Source organism: Scyliorhinus canicula, unplaced genomic scaffold (assembly GCF_902713615.1).
Source record: "Scyliorhinus canicula unplaced genomic scaffold, sScyCan1.1, whole genome shotgun sequence".
Taxonomy (NCBI): Eukaryota; Metazoa; Chordata; class Chondrichthyes; order Carcharhiniformes; family Scyliorhinidae; genus Scyliorhinus; species Scyliorhinus canicula.
This window is the reverse complement of record NW_024055733.1, coordinates 1763335-1780660: the sequence shown is the minus strand read 5'-3', so window position 1 is coordinate 1780660 and position 17326 is coordinate 1763335.

Here is a 17326-nt window from a genome sequence, read left to right as displayed (position 1 = left end):
CACCCCTGCTTCCTCGATACTACCTGTCCATCGACAGATCTTTGTATTATCTGCAAACTTAGCAACAGTGCCTTCGGTTCCTTCTTCCAGGTCATTAATGTATGTTGTGGAATGTTGTGGTCCCAGTACACACACCTGAGGCACACCACTTGTCACAGGCTGGCATCCAGAAAAATAACTATTTATGCCACGTGTTGCCTTCTGCCAGCCAGTCAATTATTTTTCCATCCCAGGATCTTATCCTGAACGCCATAGGGTCTTAACCGATTTAACAGTCTCCTATGCGGCACCTTGTCAAAGACCTTCTGGAAATGTTAATAAAATGCATCCACTGGTTCCCCTTTGTCTAACTTCCTTGTTACCTCGTCAAAGAAATCTAACATGATCTCCCTTTGACAAAACCGTGCTGACTCAATCCTATTTTACCATGCACTCCCAAGTATTCCGTGATCTCATCTTTAATAACAGACTCTAAAATCTTACCGAATGACCGAAGTCAGGCTAACCGGCCTATAATTTCGCGTCTTCTGCCTCCCTCCGTTCTTAAAAAGCTGTGCGACATTAGCTACTTTCCAGTCCTCTGGGACCCTTTCTGCTTTCAGTGATTCTTGGAAGATTACAACCACTACCTCCACAATCTCCTCAGCAAACTCTTTTAGAACCCTGGGATGTAGTCGATCCAGTCCAGTTGATTCATCCACCTTCAGAACTTTCAGTTTCCGCTGAACCTTCTCCTGACTGATGGCCGCACTACTAACCTCTGCCCCCTGGTTGTCTCGTAGCTCTGGCATCCCACTGGTGTCTTCAGCCGTGAAGACTGATGCAAGGTAACTACAGAGTTCGCCTGCCATTTCTTTGTTACCTATTATTACATGTTCAGTCACATTTTACAGTGGTCCAATGTATTTTTGTCTCTCTCTTACCTTTTATACTTTGACCAAAACACCAACCTATCTTATTTGACATTACTAGCTAACTTGCACTCATATTTCATCATCTCCTCCTTTATTGCTTTTTCTGTTGTTCACTGCTTGTTAGCAAAGGCTTCCCAATCTTCTGGATTTCCACTATTCCTCGCCACACTTGTATGCTTTTTATTTTGCTTCACTTCTGTCCTTACCTTCTCTGGTCAGCTATGGATTCATTGTCCTCCCTCAGCGTGTTTCCTCCTATTTGGGATGAAATGCTGTTGTTCCTGCCGAATAACCCCCAAAACTCCTGTCATTTCTGTTCCACTGTCTTTCCTGCTAGGCTCATTGAATAGAACAGTACAGCACAGAACAGGCCCTTTGGGCCTCGATGTTGTGCCGAGCAATGATCACCCTACTTAAACCCACGTAACCCGTATACCCGTAACCCAACAATCCCCCCATTAACCTTACACTACGGGCAATTAAGCATGGCCAATACACCTAACCCGCACATCTTTGGACTGTGGGAGGAAACCGGAGCACCCGGAGGAAACCCACGCACACACGGGGAGGACGTGCAGACTCCACACAGACAGTGACCCAGCCGGGAATCGAACCTGGGACCCTGGAGCTGTGAAGCATTGATGCGAACCACCATGCTACCGTGAGGCCCCTTTACCAATCAACTCTGTGCAGCTCCACCCACCCTCATGACTTTCTTGTTCCCCCTATTTAATTGTAACAGCGTTCCATCTGACTCCAGCTTCTTCCTCTCAAACTGCAGGGTAAATTCTATCATGTTGTGGTCACTGCTCCCTGAGGGTTCCTTTACCTTAAGTTCCCTGATCAACTCTGTCTCATTACACATCACCAAATCCAGAATTCCCTGTCCCCTAGTCGGTTCTGCCACAAGCTGCTCCAAACAAATCTCAAAGATTTTCCACACATTCCTTTCTTGGGATCCATGACCAATGTGATTTTCACTGACCTACGTGCATATTGAAGTCCCCCATGATTATGGTAATATTTCCTTTTTTAAATGCCTATTCTATCTCCTGATTTATTTTCTGCTTAACATCCGGACGACTGCTCGGGGTCCTGCAAATAATTCCGAACAGGGTTATTTTATCTATTCGATTCCACAACTCTGCCCACAGTGATTCTATGCCTTCTGATCCAATATGGCTCCTTGCTACAGATTTAATTTCGTTCCTTACTATCAATGCAACTCCGCCCCCTTTGTCCATCTGCCTGTCATTTCGACAGAATACATATCCTTGCATGTTTCGATCCCAACCCTGATCACCTTGTAGCCACGACTCTGTGATTTCCACCATATCGTACCAGCCAACATCAATGTGCGCAAATTTACGTTGTTCCATATTCTGCGCACATTTAGGTACATCACACTCAATCCTGCAATGACCAACTACCTTCTCACACTTATCACCTTTTTTGCTCTGCTGAGGGTGATATTGTTCATGTATTTGTGTTCTCTATTTACCCTCCTGGTATTACACCTTCTAAGCTACGGCTCTGCTGCCCACCCCTTTTCATATTAGTTTAAATTCTCCACGTGACATTAACAAACCTCCCAGCCAGGATAGTGATGTCCCTGCAGTTTAGATGCTACCCGCCCTTCTTGTCCAGGTCCCACCTGTACCGGAAGATAGCCCAATGACCCAGAAATCTGACATCCTCCTCCACCACCAGTTTAGCCACGTGTTTAGCTGCACTATCCTCCTATTCATTTTCTAAGTGTCACGTGGCAGAGGGAGTAATCCTGAGATTACAACCTAGAGATACTGCTTTTTAGCATGTTGCCTAACTTCCTAAACTCCTTCTGCAGGACTACATCATTCTTCCTGCCGTTGTCGTTGGGACTCGTGTCAACTAAGACCTCTGGCTGTTCACCCTCCCTCTTCAGGCCGTCCCGTGTTCGTTCAGAGACATCCTTGACCATGGGACCAGGAGCGGCAACATACCAACCTGGAGTCTCCCTTGTGTCCACAGAAGCGACTACCTGTGCCCCTTACTATAGAGTTCCTCAACTATCGCTTCCAAGCACTTTGCCCTCCCTGCTGAGCAACAGAGCTTGTTGTGGTGCTAGTGTTCTGATTGATGGTAGCCAATCCCCCAACTGTATCCAACACGGTATACCTATTAGAGAGGGGACAGCCATAGGGGATTCCAGCGCTGACTGCCTGCCCTTTCCAGCAGTCATCCACCCAACGATTTGCCTGCACCTTAGGTGCGATCACGACTCCAGAACATAAGAACATAAGAACATAAGAACATAAGAACTAGGAGCAGGAGTAAGCCATCTGGCCCCCCGAGCCTGCTCCGCCATTCAATTAGATCATGGCTGATCTTTTGTGGACTCAGCTCCACTTTCCGGCCCGAACACCATAACCCTTAATCCCTTTATTCTTCAAAAAACTATCTATCTTTACCTTAAAAACATGTAATGAAGGAGTCTCAACTGCTTCACTGGGCAAGGAATTCCATAGATTCACAACCCTTTGGGTGAAGAAGTTCCTCCTAAACTCAGTCCTAAATCTACTTCCCCTTATTTTGAGGCTATGCCCCCTAGTTCTGCTGTCATCCGCCAGTGGAAACAACCTGCCCGCATCTATCCAATCTATTCCCTTCATAATTTTAAATGTTTCTATAAGATCCCCCCTCATCCTTCTAAATTCCAACGAGTACAGTCCCAGTCTACTTAACCTCTCCTCATAATCCAACCCCTTCAGCTCTGGGATTAACCTAGTGAATCTCCTCTGCACACCTTCCAGTGCCAGTACATCCTTTCTCAAGTAAGGAGACCAAAACTGAACACAATACTCCAGGTGTGGCCGCACTAACACCTTATACAGTTGCAACGTAACCTCCCTAGTCTTAAACTCCATCCCTCTAGCAATGAAGGACAAAATTCCATTTGCCTTCTTAATCACCTGTTGCACTTGTAAACTAACCTTCTGTGACTCATGCACTAGCACACCCAAGTCTCTCTGAACAGCGGCATGCTTTAATATTTTATCGTTTAAATAATAATCCCGTTTGCTGTTATTCCTACCAAAATGGATAACCTCACATTTGTCAACATTGTATTCCATCTGCCAGACCCGAGCCCATTCACTTAACCTATCCAAATCCCTCTGCAGACTTCCAGTATCATCTGCACTTTTCGCTTTACCACTCATCTTAGTGCCATCTGCAAACTTGGACACATTGCCCTTGGTCCCCAACTCCAAATCATCAATGTAAATTATGAACAATTGTGGGCCCAACACGGATCCCTGAGGGACACCACTAGCTACTGATTGCCAACCAGAGAAACACCCATTTATCCCAACCTTTCTATTAATTAACCAATCCTCTTTCCATGCTACTACTTTACCATTAATGCCATGCATCTTTATCTTATGCAGCAACCTTTTGTGTGGCACCTTGTCAAAGGCTTTCTGGAAATCCAGATATACCACATCCATCGGCTCCCCGTTATCTACTGCACTGGTAATGTCCTCAAAAAATTCCACTAAATTAGTTAGGCATGACCTGCCTTTAACGAACCCATGCTGTGTCTGCCCAATGGGACAATTTCTATCCAGATGCCTCGCAATTTTTTCCTTGATGATAGATTCCAGCATCTTCCCTATTACCGAAGTTAAACTCACTGGCCTATAATTTCCTGCTTTCTGCCTACCTCCTTTTTTAAACAGTGGCGTCACGTTTGCTAATTTCCAATCCACCGGGACCACCCCAGAGTCTAGTGAATTTCGGTAAATTATCACTAGTGCATCTGCAATTTCCCTAGCCATCTCTTTTAGCACTCTGGGATGCATACCATCAGGGCCAGGAGACTTGTCTACCTTTAGCCCCATTAGCTTGCCCATCACTCCCTCCTTAGTGATAACAATCCTCTCAAGGTCCTCACCTGTCATAGCCTCATTTCTATCAGTCGCTGGCATGTTATTTGTGTCTTCCACTGTGAAGACCGACCCAAAAAACCTGTGCAGTTCCTCAGCCATTTCCTCATTTCCCCTTATTAAAACTCCCTTCTCATCCTCTAAAGGACCAATATTTACCTTAGCCACTCTTTTTTGTCTTATGTATTTATAAAAACTTTTACTGTCTGTTTTTATATTCTGAGCAAGTTTACTCTCATACTCTATCTTACTCTTCTTTATAGCTTTTTTAGTAGCTTTCTTTTGCCCCCTAAAGATTTCCCAGTCCTCTAATCTCCCAGCAATCTTTGCCACTTTATATGCTTTTTCCTTCAATTTGATACTCTCCCTTATTTCCTTAGATATCCACGGTCGATTTTCCCTCTTTCTTCCGTCCTTCCTTTTTGTTGGTATAAACCTTTGCTGAGCACCGTGAAAAATCGCTTGGAAGGTTCTCCACTGATCCTCAACTGTTCCACCATAAAGTCTTAGCTCCCAGTCTACCTTAGCTAGTTCTTCTATCATCCCCTTGTAATCTCCTTTGTTTAAACACAAAACACTAGTATTTGATTTTACTTTCTCACTCTCCATCTGTATTTTAAATTCCACCATATTGCGATCGCTCCTTCCGAGAGGATCCCTAACAATGAGATCATGAATCAATCCTGTCTCATTACACAGGACAAGATCTAGGACCGCTTGTTCCCTCGTAGGTTCCATTACATACTGTTCTAGGAAACTATCGCGGATACATTCTATAAACTCCTCCTCACGGTTGCCTTGACCGACCTGGTTAAACCAATCGACATGTAGATTAAAAACCCCCATGATAACTGCTGTACCATTTCTACATGCATCAGTTATTTCTTTGTTTATTGCCTGCCCCACCATATCGTTACTATTTGGTGGCCGATAGACTACTCCTATCAGTGACTTTTTCGCCTTACTATTCGTGATTTCCACCCAAATGGATTCAACCTTATCCTCCATAGCACCGATGTCATCCCTTACTATTGCCCGGGTGTCATCCTTAAATAACAGAGCAACACCACCTCCCTTACCATCCACTCTGTCCTTCCGTATAGTTTGATACCCTCGGATATTTAACTCCCAGTCGTGACCATCCTTTAACCATGTTTCAGTAATGGCCACTAAATCATAGTCATTTACGATGATTTGTGCCACCAACTCATTTACTTTATTCCAAATACTACGAGCATTCAGGTAAAGTACACTTATGTTGGTTTTTTTTACCTCTGTTTTGAATCTTAACATCTCCAGTTTTATTCCTTTTGTTATTACTGGGCCTATTCACTGTGCTCCCCTCAGTCACTGCACCTTGTACTGTCGCCCTTATGGATTTCTGACTATGTCTTCTCTGCCCTTGCACTTTTCCCCTTACTTCCTTTTGTTTCTGTCCCTGTTTTACTACCTTCCAACTTCCAGCATTGGTTCCCATCCCCCTGCCACATTAGTTTAAACCCTCCCCACAGCTCTAGAAAACACCCCCCCCCCCCACCCCCAGGACATCGGTTCCAGTCCTGCCCAAGTGCAGACCGTCCGGTTTGTACTGGTCCCACCTCCCCCAGAACCGATCCCAATGCCCCAGGAATTTGAATCCCTCCCTCTTGTACCATCTCTCGAGCCACGCATTCATCCTATCTATCCTGACATTCCTACTCTGACTAGCTCGTGGCACTGGTAGCAATCCTGAGATTACTACCTTTGAGGTCCTACTTTTTAGTTTAACTCCTAACTCCCTGAATTCCGCTTGTAGGACCTCATCCCGTTTTTTACCTATATCGTTGGTGCCTATGTGCACCACGACAGCTGGCTGTTCACCCTCCCCCCCCAGAATGTTCTGCAGCCGCTCCGAGACATCCTTGACCCTTGCACCAGGGAGGCAACATACCATCCTGGAGTCTCGATTGCGTCCACAGAACCGCCTGTCTATTCCCCTTACGATCGAGTCCCCTATCACTATAGCCCTGCCATTTTTCTTCCTGCCCTGCTGTGCAGCAGAGCCAGCCACGGTGCCATGAACCTGGCTGCTGCTTCCTTCCCCTGGTGAGCCATCTCCCTCAACAGTATCCAAAGCGGTATATCTGTTTTGCAGGGAGATTACCGCAGGGGACACCTGCACTGTCTTCCTACTCTTGCTCTTTCTTTTGGTCACCCATTTTCTATCTCCCTCAGTAACCTTCACCTGCGGTGTGACCAACTCGCTAAACGTGCTATCCACGACCTCCTCAGCATCGCGGATGCTCCAAAGTGAGTCCATCCGCAGCTCCAGAGCCGTCAAGCGGTCTAACAGGAGCTGCAACTGAACACACTTCTTGCACGTGAAGGAGCCAGGGACAGTGGACGTGTCCCTGAGCTCCCACATCGCACACGAGGAGCATGACACGGGTCTGGGATCTCCTGCCATGTCTTAAACCCTTGGTAAACTTAAACAACTACAATTTCAAAATAAAAATAAATAAATTAGACAATGAAAAGAAAAAGAGAGACTACTTACCAGTCACTTACCAGGGTTAAAAAGCACCTCCTCACACTCTGCAACGAATTACCTCACTGCACCAAATTACCAAGTTTAAATCTCTCACTCTGTATGAGTCTCACTCCGGATGTGTCTCCTGGAAAAGTGCTCCCTTCTTCTAGATAGAACGTCTATCTATGATGCTTTCCGCCACCTGCATGCCCCTAAGTGCATCGAATTGCTGCTCCCTACTGGAAATGTTGTCGACCGGAACACTGGAAGCGTCTCGGTTTTCCCACATCTGGGCTGGTTTACCACACGGCTAAATCGCCGGCTTCGAAAGCAGACAAAGGCAGGCCAGCAGCAAGGTTCAATTCCGTACCAGCCTTTCCGAACAGGCGCCGGAGTGTGGAGACAAGGGGCTTTTCACACTAACTTCATTTGAAGCCTAATGGTGACAATAAGCGATTTTCATTTCATTTTCATTTAATTTCATTTAATTTCATCTCACAGTTAGAGCACTGCACCCCGCTGAGTGACGTTTATGCACCAGTTAGTTCATTCAAAATAATCACTCAAATTGATATCAGATTGTTACAATTAACTTTCTTGTCCTGGCGTTGGATTTTTGCTGTAACATTAAATGTTAAATTCTAATCCCTGCTCTCAGGTTTAGTTACTCCGCTACCCATTTAATGAATCAATTGCTGCAGTTGTATAGAACCTTAATTACATGGGCAATACATCAGTAGAATGGGAATACAGGGATACGGACCACGGAAGTGCAGCAGATTATAGGTTAGATGAACAGCATGTTCAGCACAGGCTTGAGGGCCGAAGGACCAATAGCTATGTTGTACTTTTCTTTGTGCTTCGTTCTTTGTTCTAACAATTTGTTTGAGTGAAGGCAAGCATCCAGCAGAGGGCAGCAGAGCAGAGCTACAGATCAGCTGTTCTGGGGGAATTGGCATACGTGCAGTGCGGTCAGCCAAATTTGAAGGTGTACCTGCGAAGAAGACCCGAGGAGTTTGAGTGAAGAAAAGCATCCAGCAGAGGGCAGCAGAGCAGAGCTACTGATCAGCTGTTCTGGGGGAATTTGCATACGTGCTGTGCGGTCAGCCTAATCTGAAGGTGTACCTGCGAAGGAGACCCGAGGAGATTGAGTGAAAGCAAGCATCCCTCAGGGGGCAGCAGAGCAGAGCTACTGGTCAGCTGTTCTGGGGGAATTTTCATACGTGCCGTGCGGTCAGCATAATTTGAAGGTATACCTGCGAAGGGGATCTGAGGAGTTTGATACAAGGAAAGCATCCGGCAGAGGGCAGCATAGCAGAGTTACTGATCAGCTGTTCTGTGGGACTTTGCATACGTGCAGTGCGGTCAGCGTAATTTGAAGGTGTACCTGCGAAGGACACCCGTGGAGTTTGAGTGAAGGCAAGCATCCAGCAGAGGGCAGCAGAGTATAGCTACTGATCAGCTGTTCTGGGGGAATTTGCATACCTGCTGTGCGGTCAGACTAGTTTGAAGGTGAACCTGCGAAGGAGACCCTAGGTGTTTCAGTGAGGGCAAGCATCCAGCAGAGGGCAGCTGAGCTACTGATCAGCTGTTCTGGGAGAATCTGCATACGTGCAATGCAGTCAGTCTAATATGAAGGATTCATTGCGAAGGAGACCCGAGGAGTTTGAGTGAAGGCAAGAATCCACCAGAGGGCAGCAGAGCTACTGATCAGCCGTTCTGGGGGAATTTGCATACCTGCTGTGCGGTCAGCCTAATTTGAAGGTTTGCCTGCGAAGGAAACCTGTGGAGATTGAGTGAAGGTAAGAATCCAGCAGAGAGCAGCAGTGCAGAGCTACTGATCAGCTGTTCTGGGAAATTTGCATACGTGCAGTGCGGTCAGCCTAATTTGAAAGTGTACCTGCGAAGGAGTTCGAGTGAAGGCAAGCATCCAGCAGATCAACAATACCTCCACTAACTTCCGAACAATACAACCTCCAGAAACCCATCCACATCACACAGACTAATTTCCCAATAACATAGAATCCAGACACACGTCCATATAACCTCCACTAAGTTCTCAACAACACAACCTCCAGAAACCATCCCTTATCATCTCCACGAACTACCCAATAAAACAAACTCCAAAAACACATCCACATCACCTCCACTAACATCTCAGTACCACAACCTCCTGACACCCATCCTCATTCCCTCCACTAACTTCCACATGCCACAACATTCAGAAAACCATCATCATCACTTCCACAATCTCCACAATAACACAACCTCCAGAAACCCATCCTCATCACGTCCACTAACTTCCCAATAACACAACCTCCAGAAACATACGCGCAGCAAACCCACTAAATTCTCAACAACAAAACCTCCAGAAACTCATCAAGAGCTGCTCCACTAACTTCCAAATCACACAGCCTCCAGAAACCATCGCCATCACCTCCACAATCTCCTCAATAACACAACCTCCAGAAACACATCCTTATTATACCCAATAACTTCCCAATAACACAACCTCCAGAAACGCATGCACATCACCTCCACGAACTCCACAATAACACCATCTCGAGAAACACATCCTTAACATCTCCTCTAACTCACCAACAACACAGCATCCAGGAACCCAGCCACATCACCTCCACTAACTTCCCAGAAATACAATCTCAAGAGACACATCCACATCACCTCCACAATCTCGCCAATAACACAACCTCAGAAACCCATCCTCATCACCTCCACTAACTTCCCAATACAACAAATTCCAGAAACCCATCCTCATCACCTCCATTAACTTCCAAACAAAACAACCTCCAGAACCCATCCACATCACCTCCACAATCTCGCCAATATCACAACCTCCTGAAACCCATCCTCATCACGCCCACATACTTCTCACCATACAACCACCAGAAACCTATGCTCCACACATCCACTAAATAAATACCACTAAATCCAGAAACCCATCTTCATCACCCCTACTAACTCACGAATAACACAACCTCCAGAAACTCACCCTCGTCAACCCCACTAACGTCCCCATAACACAACCTCGAGAAACACATCCTCAACATCTCCACAAACTCAACAATTACACTATCTCCAAAAACACATCCTCATCACCCCCACTAACTCCCCCAATAACATAAACACCAGAAATATATCCACAACACCCACTAAATTCCCAATAGCACAATCTCAAGAACCACATCATCAACACCTCCACTAACTCACCAATAAACTCCATCCAATAACACATATTCATCACCACATCTAACTTCCCAACAACATAACCTGCATAAATTCATCCAATCCACTCCACTAACTTCGCAAAAACATAACCGACAGAAACACAGCAACAGCACCTCAAGTAACCTCGCAATAATACACTCCCCAGAGACACATCCACATCACCTCCACAATCCCCCATAACACATCCTCCAGACATACATCCACATCGCCTCCACAATCGCTCCAATAACACAACCTCCAGCAACTTATTCTCATCACATTCACGAGCTTCCCAATATCACAACCTTCAGAAACACATCCTCATCACCTCAACTAACTTCCCAATAACACAATCTCCAGATACACATCCTCAACAACTCCACTATCTTCCGAATAACACAACATCCAAAAACCCATCCACATCACCTCCACTGACTCCCCAAAGACACGACCACATGAGACGCATTCATATCACCTCTACTAACTTGAGAATAAGACACCATCCAGAAACTCATCCTCATCACCACCACTAACTCCCTAATTACACAACCTACAGAAACCCATCCCCATCACCCCCACTAACTTCCCAATAACAAAACGTCCAGAAACCAATCCTCATCACCTCCGCTAATTTCCCAATAACACAGCATCCTGAAACCCATCGTCATCACAACCAATAACGTCCCAATACCACAACCTCTAGAAACACATCCTTATCACACTCACTAACTTCCCAATAACGCATTCTCCAGAGACCGATCCTCATCACTCCCACTATCTTCAGAATAACACAACCACCAGAAAGACATCCACATCATCTCCACTTATGCCATAAAGCCATAAACACCAGAAACACATCCATATCATCTCTACTAACTTCACAATAAGACAACATCCGGAAACCCATCTTCATCATACCCACTAACTTCCCAATAACAAAACCTCTAAAAACTCATCCTCATCACCCCCACTAACTTCCCAACACCACAACCTCCAGAAATATATCTCAAACAAGTATACCGTTTTGGATACTGTTGCGGGGGACGACTTACCAGGGGCACAGGGGTAAGAAAAGGGGCACAGGCCTCTGGCACAGAGTCTGTCCCTGTTGCTCAGAAGGGATGGGAGAAGAGGAACAGAGCACTTGGCATTGGGGACTCCATAGTTAGAGGAACAGACAGGAGGTTCTCTGGGAACGAAAGAGACTCACGGTTGGCGTGTAGCCTCCCAGGTGCCAGGGTTCGTGATGTCTCTGATCGTGTTTTTGGGAACTTAAGGGGGAGGTGGAGCAGCCCCAAGTCGTGGTCCACATAGGTACCAACGACATAGGTAGGAAGAGAGATGGGGATTTGAGACAGAAATTCAGGGAGCTAGGGTGGAAGCTGAGAGCTAGAACAAACAGAGTTATCTCTGGGTTTTTACCCGTGCCACGTGCTAGCGAAGTGAGAAATAAGGAGAGAGAGGAGTTGAACACGTGGCTACAGGGATGGTGCAGGAGGGAGGGTTTTGGTTTCCTGGATAATTGGGGCTCATTCTGGGGTAGGTGGGACCTCTACAAAGAGGATGGTCTTCACCTGAACCAGAGGGGTACCAATATCCTGGGGGGGGGGGGGGGAGGAGGAGATTTGCTAGTGCTCTTCGGAGGTGTTTAAACTAATTCAGAAGGGGGATGGGAACCTATATTGTAGTCCCAGTGGACAGGATGTTGAGAGTAGTGAGGTCAGGGATAGGGTTAAAAGTTCGAAAGAGGGCACCGGCAAGCAAGACGCTGGTTTGATGTGTGTCTACATCAATGCCAGGGGCATCCGGAATAAGATGGGTGAGCTTGCAGCATGGGTTGGTACCTGGGATCTCGATTTTGTGGCGATTTCGGAGACATGGGTAGAGCAGGGACAGGAATGGTTGTTGCAGGTTCCAGGATTTAGATGTTTCTGGAAGAACAGAGAAGATGTTAAAAGAGGGGCGAGAATGGCATTGTTAATCAAGGAAAGTATTACGGCCGTAGAAAGGACGTATGAGGACAAGTCTACTGAGGTAGTATGGGCCGAGGTTAGGAACAGGAGAGGAGAGGTAACCCTGTTGGGAGTTGTCTATAGACCTCCGAATAGTTCCAGGGATGTAGAGGAAAGGATTGCAAAGATGATTCTCGACAGGAGCGAGAGTAACAGGGTAGTTGTTATGGGGGACTTTAACTTTCCAAATATTGACTGGAAATATTATAGTTCGAGTACTATAGACGGGTCAGTTTTGTACAGTGTGCTCACGAGTGTTTTCTGACACAGTATGTAGAAAGGCCAACAAGGGGCGAGGCCACATTGGATTTGGTACTGGGTAATGAACCCGGCCAGGTGTTAGATTTAGATGTAGCTGAGCACTTTGGTGATAGTGATCACAACTCGGTTATGTTTACTTTAGCAATGGGCAGGGATGGTTATATACGGCATGGCAAGAATTATAGCTGGGGGAAAGGCAATTATGATGCTATTCGGCAAGATTTAGGATGTATAGGAAGGGAAAGGAAACTGCAGGGGATGGGTACAATCGAAATGTTGAGCTTTTTCAAGGAACAGCTACTGCGTGTCCTTGATAAGTATGTACCTGTCAGGCAGGGAGAAAGTTGTCGAGCAAGGGAACCGTGGTTTACTAAGGAAGTTGAAGCACTTGTCAAGAGGAAGATGAAGGCTTATGTTAGGATGAGACATGAAGGCTCAGTTAGGGCATTTGAGAGTTACAAGTTAGCCAGGAAGGACCTAAAGGGAGAGTTAAGAAGAGCGGGGAGAGGACACGAAAAGTTGTTGGCAGATAGGATCAAGGAAAACCATAAGGCTTTCTATAGGTATATGAAGAACAAAAGAATGACTAGAGTAAAATTAGGGCCAATCAAGGATAGTAGTGGAAAGTTGTCTGTGGAATCAGAGGAGATAGGGGAAGCGTTAAATGGATATTTTTCATCAGTGTTTACACTGGAGAAAGACAATGTTTTCGAGGAGAATACTCAGGTTCAGTCGACCAGGCTAGATGGAATTGAGGTTCAAAAAGAGGAGGTGCTATCAATTTTGGATAATGTCAAAATAGGTAAGTCCCCTGGGCCAGATGGGATTTATCCTAGGATTCTCTGGGAAGCCAGGGAGGAGATTGCAGCGCCTTTGTCCTTGATCTTTAAGTTGTCTTTGTTGACAGGAATAGTGCCGGAAGACTGGAGGATAGCAAATGTTGTCCCCTTGTTCAAGAAGGGGAGTAGAGACAACCCTGGTAATTATAGACCTGTGAGCCTCACTTCGGTTGTGGGTAAAATGTTGGAAAAGGTTATAAGAGATAGGGTTTATAATCATCTTGAAAAGAACAAGTTGATTAGCAATAGTCAACACGGTTTTGTGAAGGGTAGGTCATGCCTCACAAACCTTATTGAGTTTTTTGAGAAGGTGATCAAACAGGTGGATGAGGGTAAAGCGGTGATGTGGTGTATATGGATTTCAGTAAGGCGTTTGATAAGGTTCCCCACGGTAGGCTATTGCAGAAAATAAGGAAGTATGGGATTGAAGGTGATTTAGCGGTTTGGATCAGCAATTGGCTAGTTGAAAGAAGACAGAGTGGTCGTTTATGGCAAATGTTCATCCTGGAGTTCAGTTACTAGTGGTGTACCGCAAGGATCTGTTTTGGGGCCACTGCTGTTTGTCATTTTTATAAATGACCTGGAAGAGGGTGTAGAAGGATGGGTTAGTAAATTTGCAGATGACACGAAGGTCGATGGAGTTGTGGATAGTGCTGAAGGATGTTTAAGGGTACAGAGGGATATAGATAAGCTGCAGAGCTGGGCTGAGAGGTGGCAGATGGAGTTTAATGCGGAAAAGTGTGAGGTGGTTCACTTTGGAAGGAGTAACAGGAATGCAGATTACTGGGCTAATGGCAAGATTCTTGGCAGTGTAGATGAACAGAGAGATCTCGGCATCCAGGTACATAAATCCCTGAAAGTTGCCACCCAGGTTAATAGGGCTGTTAAGAAGGCATATGGTGTGCTAGCCTTTATCAGTAGGGGGATTGAGTTTCGGAGCCACAAGGTCATGCTGCAGCCGTACATAACTCTGGTGCGGCCGCTCCTGGAGTACTGCGTGCAGTTCTGGTCACCACGTTATAGGAAGGATGTGGAAGCTTTAGAAAGCGTTCAGAGGAGATATACTAGGATGTTGCCTGGTATGGAGGGAAGGTCTTACGAGGAAAGGCTCAGGGACTTGAGGTTGTTTTCGTTAGAGAGGAGAAGGCTGAGAGGTGACTTAATAGAGACATATAAGATAGTCAGAGGGTTAGATAGGGTGGGCAGTGAGTGTCATTTTCCTCGGATGGTGATGACCAACACGAGGGGACATCGATTTAAATTGAGTGCGGGTAGATATAGGACATATGTCAGAGGCAGATTCTATACTCAGAGAGGAGTTGGGGTATGGAACGCCCTGCCTGCAACAGTAGTAGACTCGCCAACTTTAAGGGCATTTAAGTGGTCACTGGATAGACACATGGATGAAAATGGAATAGTGTAGGTCAGATAGGCGTCAGATGGTTTCACAGGTCGGCGCAGCATCGAGGGCCGAAGGGTCCGTACTGCACTGTAACGTTCTATGTTCTATGTTCTATCACCTCTAGTAATTTCATAATAACACAACCTCCAGAAACCCATCCTCATCACCCCCACTAACTTCCCAATAACACAACAGACAGAAACCCATCACCATCACATCCACTAACTACCCAAAAAAAACTACCTCCAGAAACCCATCCTCATCACCCCCACAAACATCCCGATAACACAACCTCCAGAACCCATTCTCATCATCACCACTAACCTCAATACCTCAACCTCCATGGACCCATCCTCATTCCCCCTACGAACTTGCAATAACACAACCTCCAGAACCCCATCCTTATCATCTCCACTAACTTCCCAATAACAAAACTTCCAGCAACCCATCCTCATCACCCCCACTAAACTCCCGATCACAACGTCCAGAAACCCATACTCGTCATCTCAACTATCGTCCCAATTACAAACCCTCCAGGAAACCACCTTCGCCACTTCAAATAACTCACCAGTAACACTACCTCCAAAAAAATCCTCATCACCTCCACTAATTCCCCAACAACACAATCTCCAGAAACCCAGCCACAACACCTCCACTAAATTCCCAATAATACAATCCACAGAGACACATCCACATCACCTCCACATTCTCCACAGGAACACAATCTCCAGAAACACATCCTCATCATCTCCACTAACTTCATTACAACAAAACCTCCAGAAACCCATCCTCATCGCCTCCCCTAACTTTCCAATAACGAAACCTACAGAAACCCATCCTCATCACCCCCACTAATTCCCTAATAAAACAACAACCAGAAAGCCTCCTCATTACCTCCACTAACTTTCCAATAACACAGACACCAGAAGCCAATCCTCATCACCCCCACTAAAATCCCAATAACACAACTTCCAGAATCCCATTCTCATCATCTCCACTAAACTCTCAATATCAAAATCTCCAGAAACCCTTCCTCATCACCTCAAAGAATATCCCAATCATACAACTGCCATAAACCCATCCTCATTACCAACACTAACTTGCCAAGAAGACAACCTCCAGAAACGCATCCTCATCGCATCCACTACCTCCTCAAACACGTAACCTGCAGATATACGTACCAATAACAAAACCTCCAAAAACACATCCTGACCACATCCAATATCTTCCCAATACCACAACCCCCAGGAACACATTCTCATCACCTACACTTACGTCCCAATAACACAACCTCCAGAAACATATCCACAGTTTCCCCACTAACTTCCCAAAGAAACAACCTCCAGAAACCCATCCTCATCACCTCCACAAGCCCCCCAATAGCACAACCTCTAGAAAACCATCCCCATTGCATCCATTAACTCCCCAATAACATAACCTCCAGAAACACATCCACAGCAACTCCACTAACCTCCCAATAACACAACATCCAGAAACCCATCCTCATGACCCCCGGTAACTTCCCAATAACACAACCACCAGAAATCCATCCTCATCACCCCCACTAACTTCCCAATAACACAGCCTCCAGAAACCCACCCACATCACCCCCACTAACTTCCCAATAACACAACCTCCAGAAACCCATCCTCATCACCTCCACTAACTTCCCAATAACACAACGTCCAGAAACCATCCTCATCACCCCCACTAACTTCCCAATGACACAGCCTCCAGAAACCCATCCCCATCACCTTCACTAACTTCCCAATAACACAACCTCCATGAACCCCTCCTCATCACCTCCACTAACTTCCCAATAACACAACCTCCATGAACCCATCCTAATCCACCCTACGAACTTACAATAACACAACATCAGGATTCCCATCCACATCATCTCCACTACTTTCGCAGTAACAAAATCCAGAAACACAACCGAACATCTCCACTAACGTCCCAATAACAAACCCTCTTGGAATTCATCCTCGCCACCTCCATGAACTTTCCAATACCACAACCTCTAGGAACTCGTCGTCATCAGCTGCACTAACTTCTTAATAATACAAACTCCAGAAACCCAGCCTCATTTCCACAAGAACTTCAAACAACACAACATCCAGAAACACATACACATCTTCTCCACGAACTTCCCAATATCAAATCATCCAGAAACCAATCCTTATCATCTCCACGAACTTCACAATAATAATACTTCCAGAAACGCATCCTTATCAC